At 35.7% G+C, this 9,548-nt stretch overlaps 1 protein-coding gene across 3 annotated transcripts in view; it reads right to left on the reverse strand.

The window, feature by feature from the left end:
* Positions 1-3,480, reverse strand: part of PCDH15 (protocadherin related 15) — a 761,207-nt gene extending 757,727 nt beyond the window's left edge. For all 3 annotated transcript variants that reach the window (XM_057505880.1, XM_057505879.1, XM_036928766.2), the window contains exon 1: positions 3,374-3,480. The gene's annotated coding sequence lies outside the window, so the exon portion shown is untranslated. The remainder of the gene's footprint in view (positions 1-3,373) is intronic.
* Positions 3,481-9,548: the final 6,068 nt, after the last annotated feature.

The raw sequence follows: 9,548 nt of genomic DNA on the forward strand, positions 1-9,548 counted from the left end.
AAGATCACTTGTAAAAGAAACCCCATCAGGCTATTAGCAGACTTCTCTGCAGAAACCTTACAGGCCAGAAGGGAATCGCCTGAAATATTTGATGCAATGAAACAGAAGGGCCTCCAACCAAGAATACTCCACCTGGCAAGATTATCATTTAAGTTTGAAACAGGGGTTAAGTTAAACAATCTCCAAATAATTAAAAGTTGAGGGAATTTACCTCCCACAAACCATCTCCTCAGTGTATTTTGAAGGGACTGCTCTAGATGGAAGTGCTTCTAAGGTTAAATAGCTGTCACCAGAGAAAATAAAACCACAGTAAAAGGTAGAAGACTAATTAATTATGAAGCAAAACGAAATTAAATTAACAACTCATGAAGTTAGCAAGAGATACACAAAGAGTACAGAATATGATGCCTAATATATAAAGAGCAGAGGAGGAAGAAGAAGAAAAAGGGGAGAAAAAGAGAAAGAACCTTTATATTGTATTTGAAATAATGTACCAAGTGAGTTAAGTTAGACTGGTTAGATAGAAAAGAAGCTACCCTTGAACCTTTGGTAGCCACAAATCTAAAGCGTGCGCTGGCAATAAGTACATATCTATCAATAATCATCCTTAATGTAAATGGTCTGAATGCACTAATCAAAAGACATAGAACCACTGAGTGGATGAAAAATAAGACCAATCTATATGCTGCCTACAAGAGACTCACTTCAAACCCAAAAACAAACACACACTAAAAGTGAAGGGATAGAAAAAGATATTTCATGCAAATAATAAGGAGAAAAAAGCAGGAGTAGCAGTACTTATATCAGACAAAATATATTTCAAAACAAAGAAAGTAACAAGAGACAAAGAAGGACATGACACAGTGATAAGAGGATCAGTCCAACAGAAGGATACAACCATTATAAATAATCTATGCACCCAACACAGGAGAACCTAAATATGTGAAACAAATACTAACAGAATTAAAAGGGGAAATAGAATGCAATGTATTCATTTAGGAAACTTCAACACACCACTCACACCAAAGGAAAGATCAACCAGACAGAAAATAAGTAAGGACACAGAGGCACTGAATAACGCAGTAGAACAGATGGACCTAACAGATATTTACAGAACACTCCACTCAAAAGCAGTAGGATACACATTGTTCTCAAGTTCACATGGAATATTTTCCAAAATAGACCACATACTAGGCCACAAAAAGAGCCTCAGTATATTAAAATGATTGAAATTGTGCCAATCAGCTTCTCAGGCTACAACGGTTTGAAACTAGAAATAAATTACGCAAAAGAAATAAAAAAGCCCACAAACACATGGAGACTTAACAACATGCTCCTAAAAAAACAATGACAAAATAAAAACAGAGATCAAGCTATGTATGGAGAAAAATGAAAACAACAATTCAATAGTCCAAAATTTCATACAGTAAAATTATGAAACTCTTAGAAGAAAACATAGGCAAAAATCTCTTGAATATAAACATGAGCAACTTTTTCCTGAACACATCTCCTTGGGCAAGACAAAAATGAACAAATGGAACTACACCAAGCAAAAATGGTTCTGTACAGCAAAGGACACCATCCGCAGAACAAAAAGGCATCTTGCAATATGGGAGAATATATTCAAAAATGACTTTTCTGATAAGGGATTAACATCCAAAATATTTAAAGAACTCATATGCCTCAACACTAAAAAAAACAAACAACCTGATTAAAAAATGGGCAGTGGATTTGAACATACACTTTTCCAAGAAGAAATTCGAATGACCGACAGGCACATGAAAAGATGCTCCACATCATTAATTATCAGGGAAGTGCAAATTAAAACCACAATGAGACATCACCTCACACCAGTTAGGATGGCCAGCATCCAAAAGAAAAGAAATGCTGGTGAGGATGTAGAGAAATGGGAACCCTTCTACACTATCGTGGGAAAGTCAATTGGTGTAGCCACTGTGGAAAGTAGTATGGGAGTTCTTCAAAAAACTAAAAAAAGAAATATCATTTGACCCAGGAATTCCACTCCTAGGAATTTACCCCAAGTAAACAAGATTCCTGATTCAAAAAAACATATGCACCCCTGTGTTTATCACAGCACTGTTTATAATAGCCAAGATACTGAAGCAACCTAATTGTCCATCAGTAGATGAATGGATAAAGAAGAAATGGTACATATATACAATAGAATATTATTCAGCCATATGAAGAAAACAAATCCTACCATTTGCAACAACATGGATGGAGCTAGAGCGTATTATGCTCAGTGAATAAGCCAGGCAGGGAAAGACAAGCACTAAATGATTTCACTCATTTGTGGAGTATAACAAAGAAACAAAACTGAAGGAACAAAAGAGCAGCAGACTCAGAGACTCCAAGAAGGGACAAGTGGTTACCAAAGGGAAGGGGGCGAGGAGTGTGGGTGGGGAGCGGGGGAAAAGGGGATTAAGGGCACTATAATTCGCAATCACAATATCAGTAGGTCACGGGGAAGGCAGTATAGCGTGGAGAAGAAATGACTCCATAGCATCTTACTGTGCTGATGGACAGTCACTGCAATGGGGTGGGGGGACTTGATAATATGGGTGAATGTTAAAAGCCAATGTCACTCATGTGAATCCTTCATGATTGTATAGCAGTGATACTTTAATAAAAAGAAAAATATAATGTGAAGGGTGAAATAAAATAGAATCACTTTTGTCAAGGAGTTTAAAAATAGTGCTGGGAGGTCATTAAGGAGACAGATTTTGTGCACCTCCTCAATGGTGGAACCACGAACTTTTGAACTGGATGAAACCAGAAACATTCCAAGGACTCAGCCAGAGTACATGCTACAGTAAGAGACTGCTTACTGATAGCCTTAGCTACCTGTAATATTCAGTCAAAAAAAGTTTTCTGCCTCCAACACCAATCAAAATTCTGTGTAAACGATGTATACAAACATTCCCTCTGTCTTTACAAACCCCTAACTTTTGTTCCCTAGTGGGACACAATTTGGATCAGTGCCCAAATCTTTGCTCCCCAAATAGCAATCGTGAGACTCCAAATAGATGCTATTGTTTAATTTCAGTTCTGCCTCGTTTCTCTGTTAACAATAATAAGCAGTAGCATGTAGTATAGGAGTATGGACCAGCATGTTGCTGACACTAGAGTGTCAAAGATTATTTCATGGATATAATGATATAATGGAACTTCCATGGGGCATTGAATCCAATAACATCTACATGGGAAAAAGGAAAGGAGCAAAATCATTCAAGTAGAAGAAATAAAGTAAAAAACAAAATAGCAAAAAATGAGTTTAAAAAAAGAGATTCCTAGAGATAGAGTCTACACAGTGCACTAGCATGTGACAAGTTTGAACATGTATATTACTTACCAAATCACAGGGAACTGGAAAATCTAGCCTGTCACCAGGATATTTTACTGGGATATAAACTCCTCAGTCTTTTCCATTGCTTTTGATTGCCCCGTTTTGCAATGCCCCTGAAAAAAATAGGAAAAATAACTGTTGCTCTAGAGCTATGCTTACTTACAGAAAAATGAGGCAACAAGGATTCAAAAAGCCAAACCTCAAAACCAGCCAGAACCAGGCAGTTGCAAGATATCAGACCTGACCTACTTATAAGCTCATTATACTATTATTCTAATACATTAGCATTCCAAGTTGTCCTCCTGGGATAGAGAAATGCACCTTGCTGGGCACAATTGGTGCCATGAGCAACAGGGTCCGAGAGACTGCATACACACTAGCCATCCCTGGAAGTCTGCACCCTTTTCCCCTAAATCCTCACACCGCCATCACCACCCTTGCCATCCTGGCCCCTTAGAAGTCTCCCACTGTCCCATTTTGGGGAGAAGGTGTCTTTAGATAATGACCTGTTGCCTCTCCATTCCTTAATCAAAGAATAAAGCTTTTGTTTTGCTGACCTGAACTCTGTCTCATTCTACTGTCATAAGTGACACTCAGCAAGAAGAACTTGTTGGGGTCTCAACACATCAAAGAGGGTCTCAGTAACAAGTTTTTGTGTTTTTTTTAGACTAATAGTGACCAATAACGTATTTCAAAAAGACCATGCATAAAGTGGATGACATGTAGATTAACTTGGGAGAACTATGTAGTTGAGGGGAAAATGATGAGTAACAGGCAGACTAAGTGATAACTAATGCTCTAATTACACCAACCACATTACCTGTTTAAATATATCTGGCAGAGTTGCTTAATAATTGCAGGACAGATAAACAAAACAAGAATGACATTAGCTGGTTTTAGAGCATTCCTTACAAAAGATAGCCAGTACTATAATTGTAAAATTCGGCATATCTATCAATGGTCATTCAATACAACATTGTTTTTGCTTGAGGAGCAAACAGAATTTAAATAATTTTCTCTTATGCATACAGATTACATTTTACCGGTAATAAAATAAGCAAATCTGCCCCCAAATGTCTGAGTGCATTGATACTAGCAGAGCCCTTTTAACTTATAACAACATCTCTTTCTTATCTGGGAGTGAATATAAGCCACATAATTCTACTTTAATATTTTTGTTGAAATGGCAAAAATAATGGAAATTGGTAAATAAAAACCTTAAGAATTATCGGGAAAAAAAAAACAAAGCCTCAAAGCATGTATGGAAGTATAAACTATAGCTTTTCTACTTAATTAGCACTCTTGTCCAATTAAACAATAATCACTTTATAAAGTAATATTTTTCCCCTTAGAATTATGCTGAAGTTCAAAGATTCAAGTTTTTAAATACTATTCATAAAGCATGCAGTGGAACTTCCAAAATTATGAAAACTCCCCTATTTTACATGATTCAGCAAGATATTCCTCTTAGAGAAAATATTAAAGAGGGCTTTCATGCAAATGAATGGCTAGAAACATTTTTTCTCCCACTTTTCCATTTCATAGATGGGTGAATAAATCAGAATCAGGAATCTTTTGTGGATGAAAGGAAGTAAAAGTCTTAAGATTAGAAACTTGTTAACGTGATGCCCATGGGCAAAGATGAAATCAGATATTGTGGGTCATTTTGAAGTTGCAATTTTAATAATGATAAAGGTAGAGTGAAAGGGGGATTCAAAGAACAGATTCCATCCCTCTGTCCATACACATAAATATATCATGCATGTCAGAGGTTTATTTTGTTAATAGCTTGTAAACAATAGCTGTATGAAGATTGAAAAATAATCAGATTTAACGTGGTTGGATGAAAATGAGTGTTAAGTTGTAGAAAAGAGAAAATTGGTAAAAGAAGGTGCATGTGTGTCTGTTTAGGTTGCGTGCATTTAATAAGTGTAATTAGCCACAGTTGCTTAAAGAAAGTATTACAACTGAATACGACTGTAACAGTCAGGAAGATACTGAAAATAAGTGGAGCTGGCAGAGAGAAAATGGGGAACTGGGCACTTGATGAATTTAAATTAATATTAGCTTCTTTGTGGAAGTACAAACCCATTTTTTTGTTTCCAGTGTTTTAGATAAAGCAGAACGTCTAGATTTTAATGTGAAGTATGTACTATTGAACTGTTTTAATTAAACCTTTTTTAACTTATGAGGTTGACTGAAGGAAATGTAAGTACTGTGCTGTCCAGCCCATGGTGCCCCAGCTTGAAACTCTGGATTTTAGAGTCTGTCGGGGGCTGCCAGTTACCTACCACAGCTTGTTCTCTCTCTTTTTCTCTCTCTTTCTCTTTCTATTTAGGACTACTGGACTATCATCACATCCCACCAAACTTTTTGCAAAGTCACATTCTTTGAGAATTATAATAGTTTAGAGTGTCTTTCTGCCTCAAAAAAGATCTCTCTCAATACATGCAATAGCTATAAAGATGTGTTAGGATGCCCAGAGTCTCCTAGGTGGGAACTTCAGTCCTGCTGTTGTCAGAACTTTGTCAAGAGGAATTTTCAGAAACACAATGTAATTACTTTACAAAGTAATACTACATACACATACACACACACACTCCCTAAAGTCTACTTGAAGCACATGTGCCTTACCAAAGTTAAGCAAGCCTTTTTAAGGACAGTCATTGCAAATTTCATCCTGGCCTCAAGTGTTGACTTATACTCTAAATTTTGTAATCATGTGAGCAATCTAAAAATTTATACAAAATTCCAGGGTAAATTCAATGATGATATTTAGCTATATTTTTCCAATTTTTTTTTTTTTAAAGATTCAAGGACATTCTGGAAAATCTTTTAAGCCAACTTTTGGTATCTGTTCCTTATCTTTTTGTGGTCATCACTAAGACTGGCATTTCAACCTCCAATGAGAGTCTATATTGGATTTTAAGGTTATGAATATTGCTTCTCCACTCATTAAAAAACTTGTTCCCTGCAGGTTGTTTTTTTTTCTATTTTTCAATATACTGAAAAATGAGTTTCAGACTGTTATCAAATCCACGTTTAGGGTTATCTAGTATGTGACCATAAAGATGGAAGGACAAGGCATATACAGTATTATGTTTGGTGAGAATATAACTTCTGAATATGCTGAACAACAAAGCCCTGATATAGTTGCAATTCTAAAAACCTTTGCATGCTACTTCTATCACAAATGTGAACTTCAAAACACATAATAGACACTAAAATATATTGTAGAGTAGAGTACGGTTATATAATCTAAGAAATTTTCCTTGCAGATTACTGTATTGAAGAGAAGAAACTTCATTTGGATCGCACAATGCTTACCAAAAGAAGTTTTAGACAAACATATATACTAGCGACACATACTCTGTTTCATCAGACACTAATTAAAGTGGGAAATACTGTGTACAGAGATTAGCCTCTAAAAATCACTTTTCTTGGGAACATGAGAAGTAGACTAATTTTAATATTTTGAGTTTGTGCTAAAATTGTATCGTGCACTAGTTTCCACCAGCCAAGCGATACATGCCGAGCGAAAGCTATTCTAACTGTCATATTAAACAATTTTAAGTGCAGCTGATGTCTATAATTTTCTTGTAATCTCATTCTAAATGGAACTTTCTTAAGCAACAGTAATTGCAGAGGAGTTGAGAGACTGGCAAGAGTGATTTGTTTATAGAACAAACAAAAACTAATAAGAAAATGAAAATACTTAGTCTGATAAGGGAAGTTTATTTAAATTCTTGCATAGAAGTAAAACAGTATTGTAAATTGAAATGAAACCCTGTTGGTTATTTTAAAAGTATTATTTTTATTTTAGCTTATTAAAAACAAATTTAGCAGACAATCATTTTCCAGTAACTCATAAGTTTCTGAATTTTGGGTATAATTTTAATTCTTGGGGTTGTCTCATATTTGAAGGATTAAGATAATTTTTCTAAGATACTTCTGCTGTGTGCTTATTTGTATACATGATATATTAATATGTGAATGGTAAACTGTCTGGATAAAATATATCTAATAAAAACAAATGTCATTAAACTTTGATTAAATATATTCACTTCTTTACAGATTTTGATCATTTATGAAAGCAAGCTAGGGTTTCTCCCTCAGGATAATAGTGATGAGTTATCTATTTCTCACGTTCATTGTGGCAAATATTGTGGTACAAGATGAATGAAAATAAAGAGAAGCCCCTAACCAAACAAAAATAAAAGATCAATAATTCAGCAGTGTGTCTGCAGAGATTCTTTAGGGCAAGCGTTTGAGGTGATGTTTTCCTCCTTTCCATAATGAAAATTCTACAACTTCTGAAAAAACCTGAAGTGTGCACTACTTCTCATGCTGAGCTGCATTTATTCTTACAGTAACCATAAAAAATACATGGCCAGATGTACTTGTCTTTTTAAACCTCTTTTCACCTTCTTTGAAAAGTATTATTTAACAAGAACTTTGTGAATTTTATATTTTTGTGAGAAAAGACAAAATATACAAATGTATGTAGGTAATGTTAGTACTTGAAAACAGATGTAAGGGAAGACAAAGAGGACTGGAGTAGGGAAAGGGTTAGTAATTATTTAATATATTCACAGAAGGCTCTTTGATAAAATAACATTTGAACTGAGAGCCAAATAAGCAAGGGGTGTTTTACAGAATCCTATCATTGGGAAGAAGGAATACCAGTCTCAGAGGCTCTGAGTTGACAGCATGCCAGTCATGGTTGAGAAACAGCACACAGTTGAGTTTAATTATGACATAATTAATGAGAGGGCATTAGTGGCAGGTGACGAGAGAGAAGTAGCTAACTCTGGAGATTAGGAAAATGGAGGTACCCCTTCGATGTGTTATGCTGGAGAAAAAATGGACTTGGAATAGAAATCAATAATTGGTTTGCAAAACTGAAGTTTGAAATATTCATTTAAAGCACCAAGTAAATATGTGCCATGGATTCTACCCATCAGTTTGGAAGTCAGGGGAGTTATACAGTTGGCAGTCAAGGAATAATCATGGAACTGATCCAGACTATCTGTGGAGTGAATATAAAGAGGGAGGAAATGGGACTTGCAAATATTTTGCAGTCAGCAAAATAAGGGAGATCTAGCTAAAACAACTGGGAAGGGGTGAGAAGGAGTCCCTGAAGCCAAGTGAAGAAAGGGTTTCCAAAAGAGGAGAGGGTGTGTATGTATCAAGTGCTGCTGGCAGGTCAAGGAAAATAAGTACTGAGAATTGACCATTTGGTATCCAGAAAAACATAGGTCACTGATGTCTTGGAAAGAAGTAGTTTCAGTAGAGCAGTGGGAAAACAGCCTTCCTAGGGACTGTCAAGAAATATAGAGGATTTAAGGAATTGGTGTTTTGTGTTGTACAAGTAAAGAGCAAAATGTTGGGAGAGAATGGTGATGGTTAGTCAGGGAACTGGGTGTGTGGGTACATGGTTGTGTTTTTAAAGACTGGGCTGTTACTAATAGGAATAATTCATGGTGGAGGGGAGCACAGGCAGAACAGAGGAGGGAGAGTCGGCACAACTACAGGACAGAAGTCCTCAGTTGGGTAAAAGGGAATGAGTTACGGTGGACACGTGTAGTTCATCCATTATTTCTAGAGGTAAGGCCTAAGATATGTAGGTGTTTGGAGATGATAAATTTATTTGGAAGTTTGAGGAAAGAGGGATGGTATAAGCTATTCATCTGAAAGAGAATAACAGAAGTTAATTGAGGGAACATAATATAGTTACTGCAAAGGAATGACAGGTCACTTCCAGTGTGTTGTTTCCTTTCTGTCACCACCTTCAGCTACTGGGATGCAGGATCAGAGTTCACAAAATGCTGATTTATTTTTACATTTAATATAATTTAAAATAAATTCCTTTAAATTTTTTCTATGAAACAAAATATTTTAAATTTCATAACTGAACCTTTAATGAGTATTTTCAATGGTGCTAATTATTCACCTGGGTAGCTGCAAATAATGGAAGTATACTCTTTCTCTTCTATTAGGTTAACTACTGCTTTGGTCTGAACAACAGAATTAGAAGTACATGTTCGGAAAACTGACATGAACTATTTATCTAGAACTAGACTCCCATCCATCAGCATGTGCTACTAATAATTTTAAAATTGTTTATTTATACAATAGACATTTATTACATACTTCTCATGGGCAAAGTATTGGAGGGAAT

This window comes from Manis pentadactyla, chromosome 8, assembly GCF_030020395.1.
Source record: "Manis pentadactyla isolate mManPen7 chromosome 8, mManPen7.hap1, whole genome shotgun sequence".
In the NCBI taxonomy this organism is placed as follows: Eukaryota; Metazoa; Chordata; class Mammalia; order Pholidota; family Manidae; genus Manis; species Manis pentadactyla.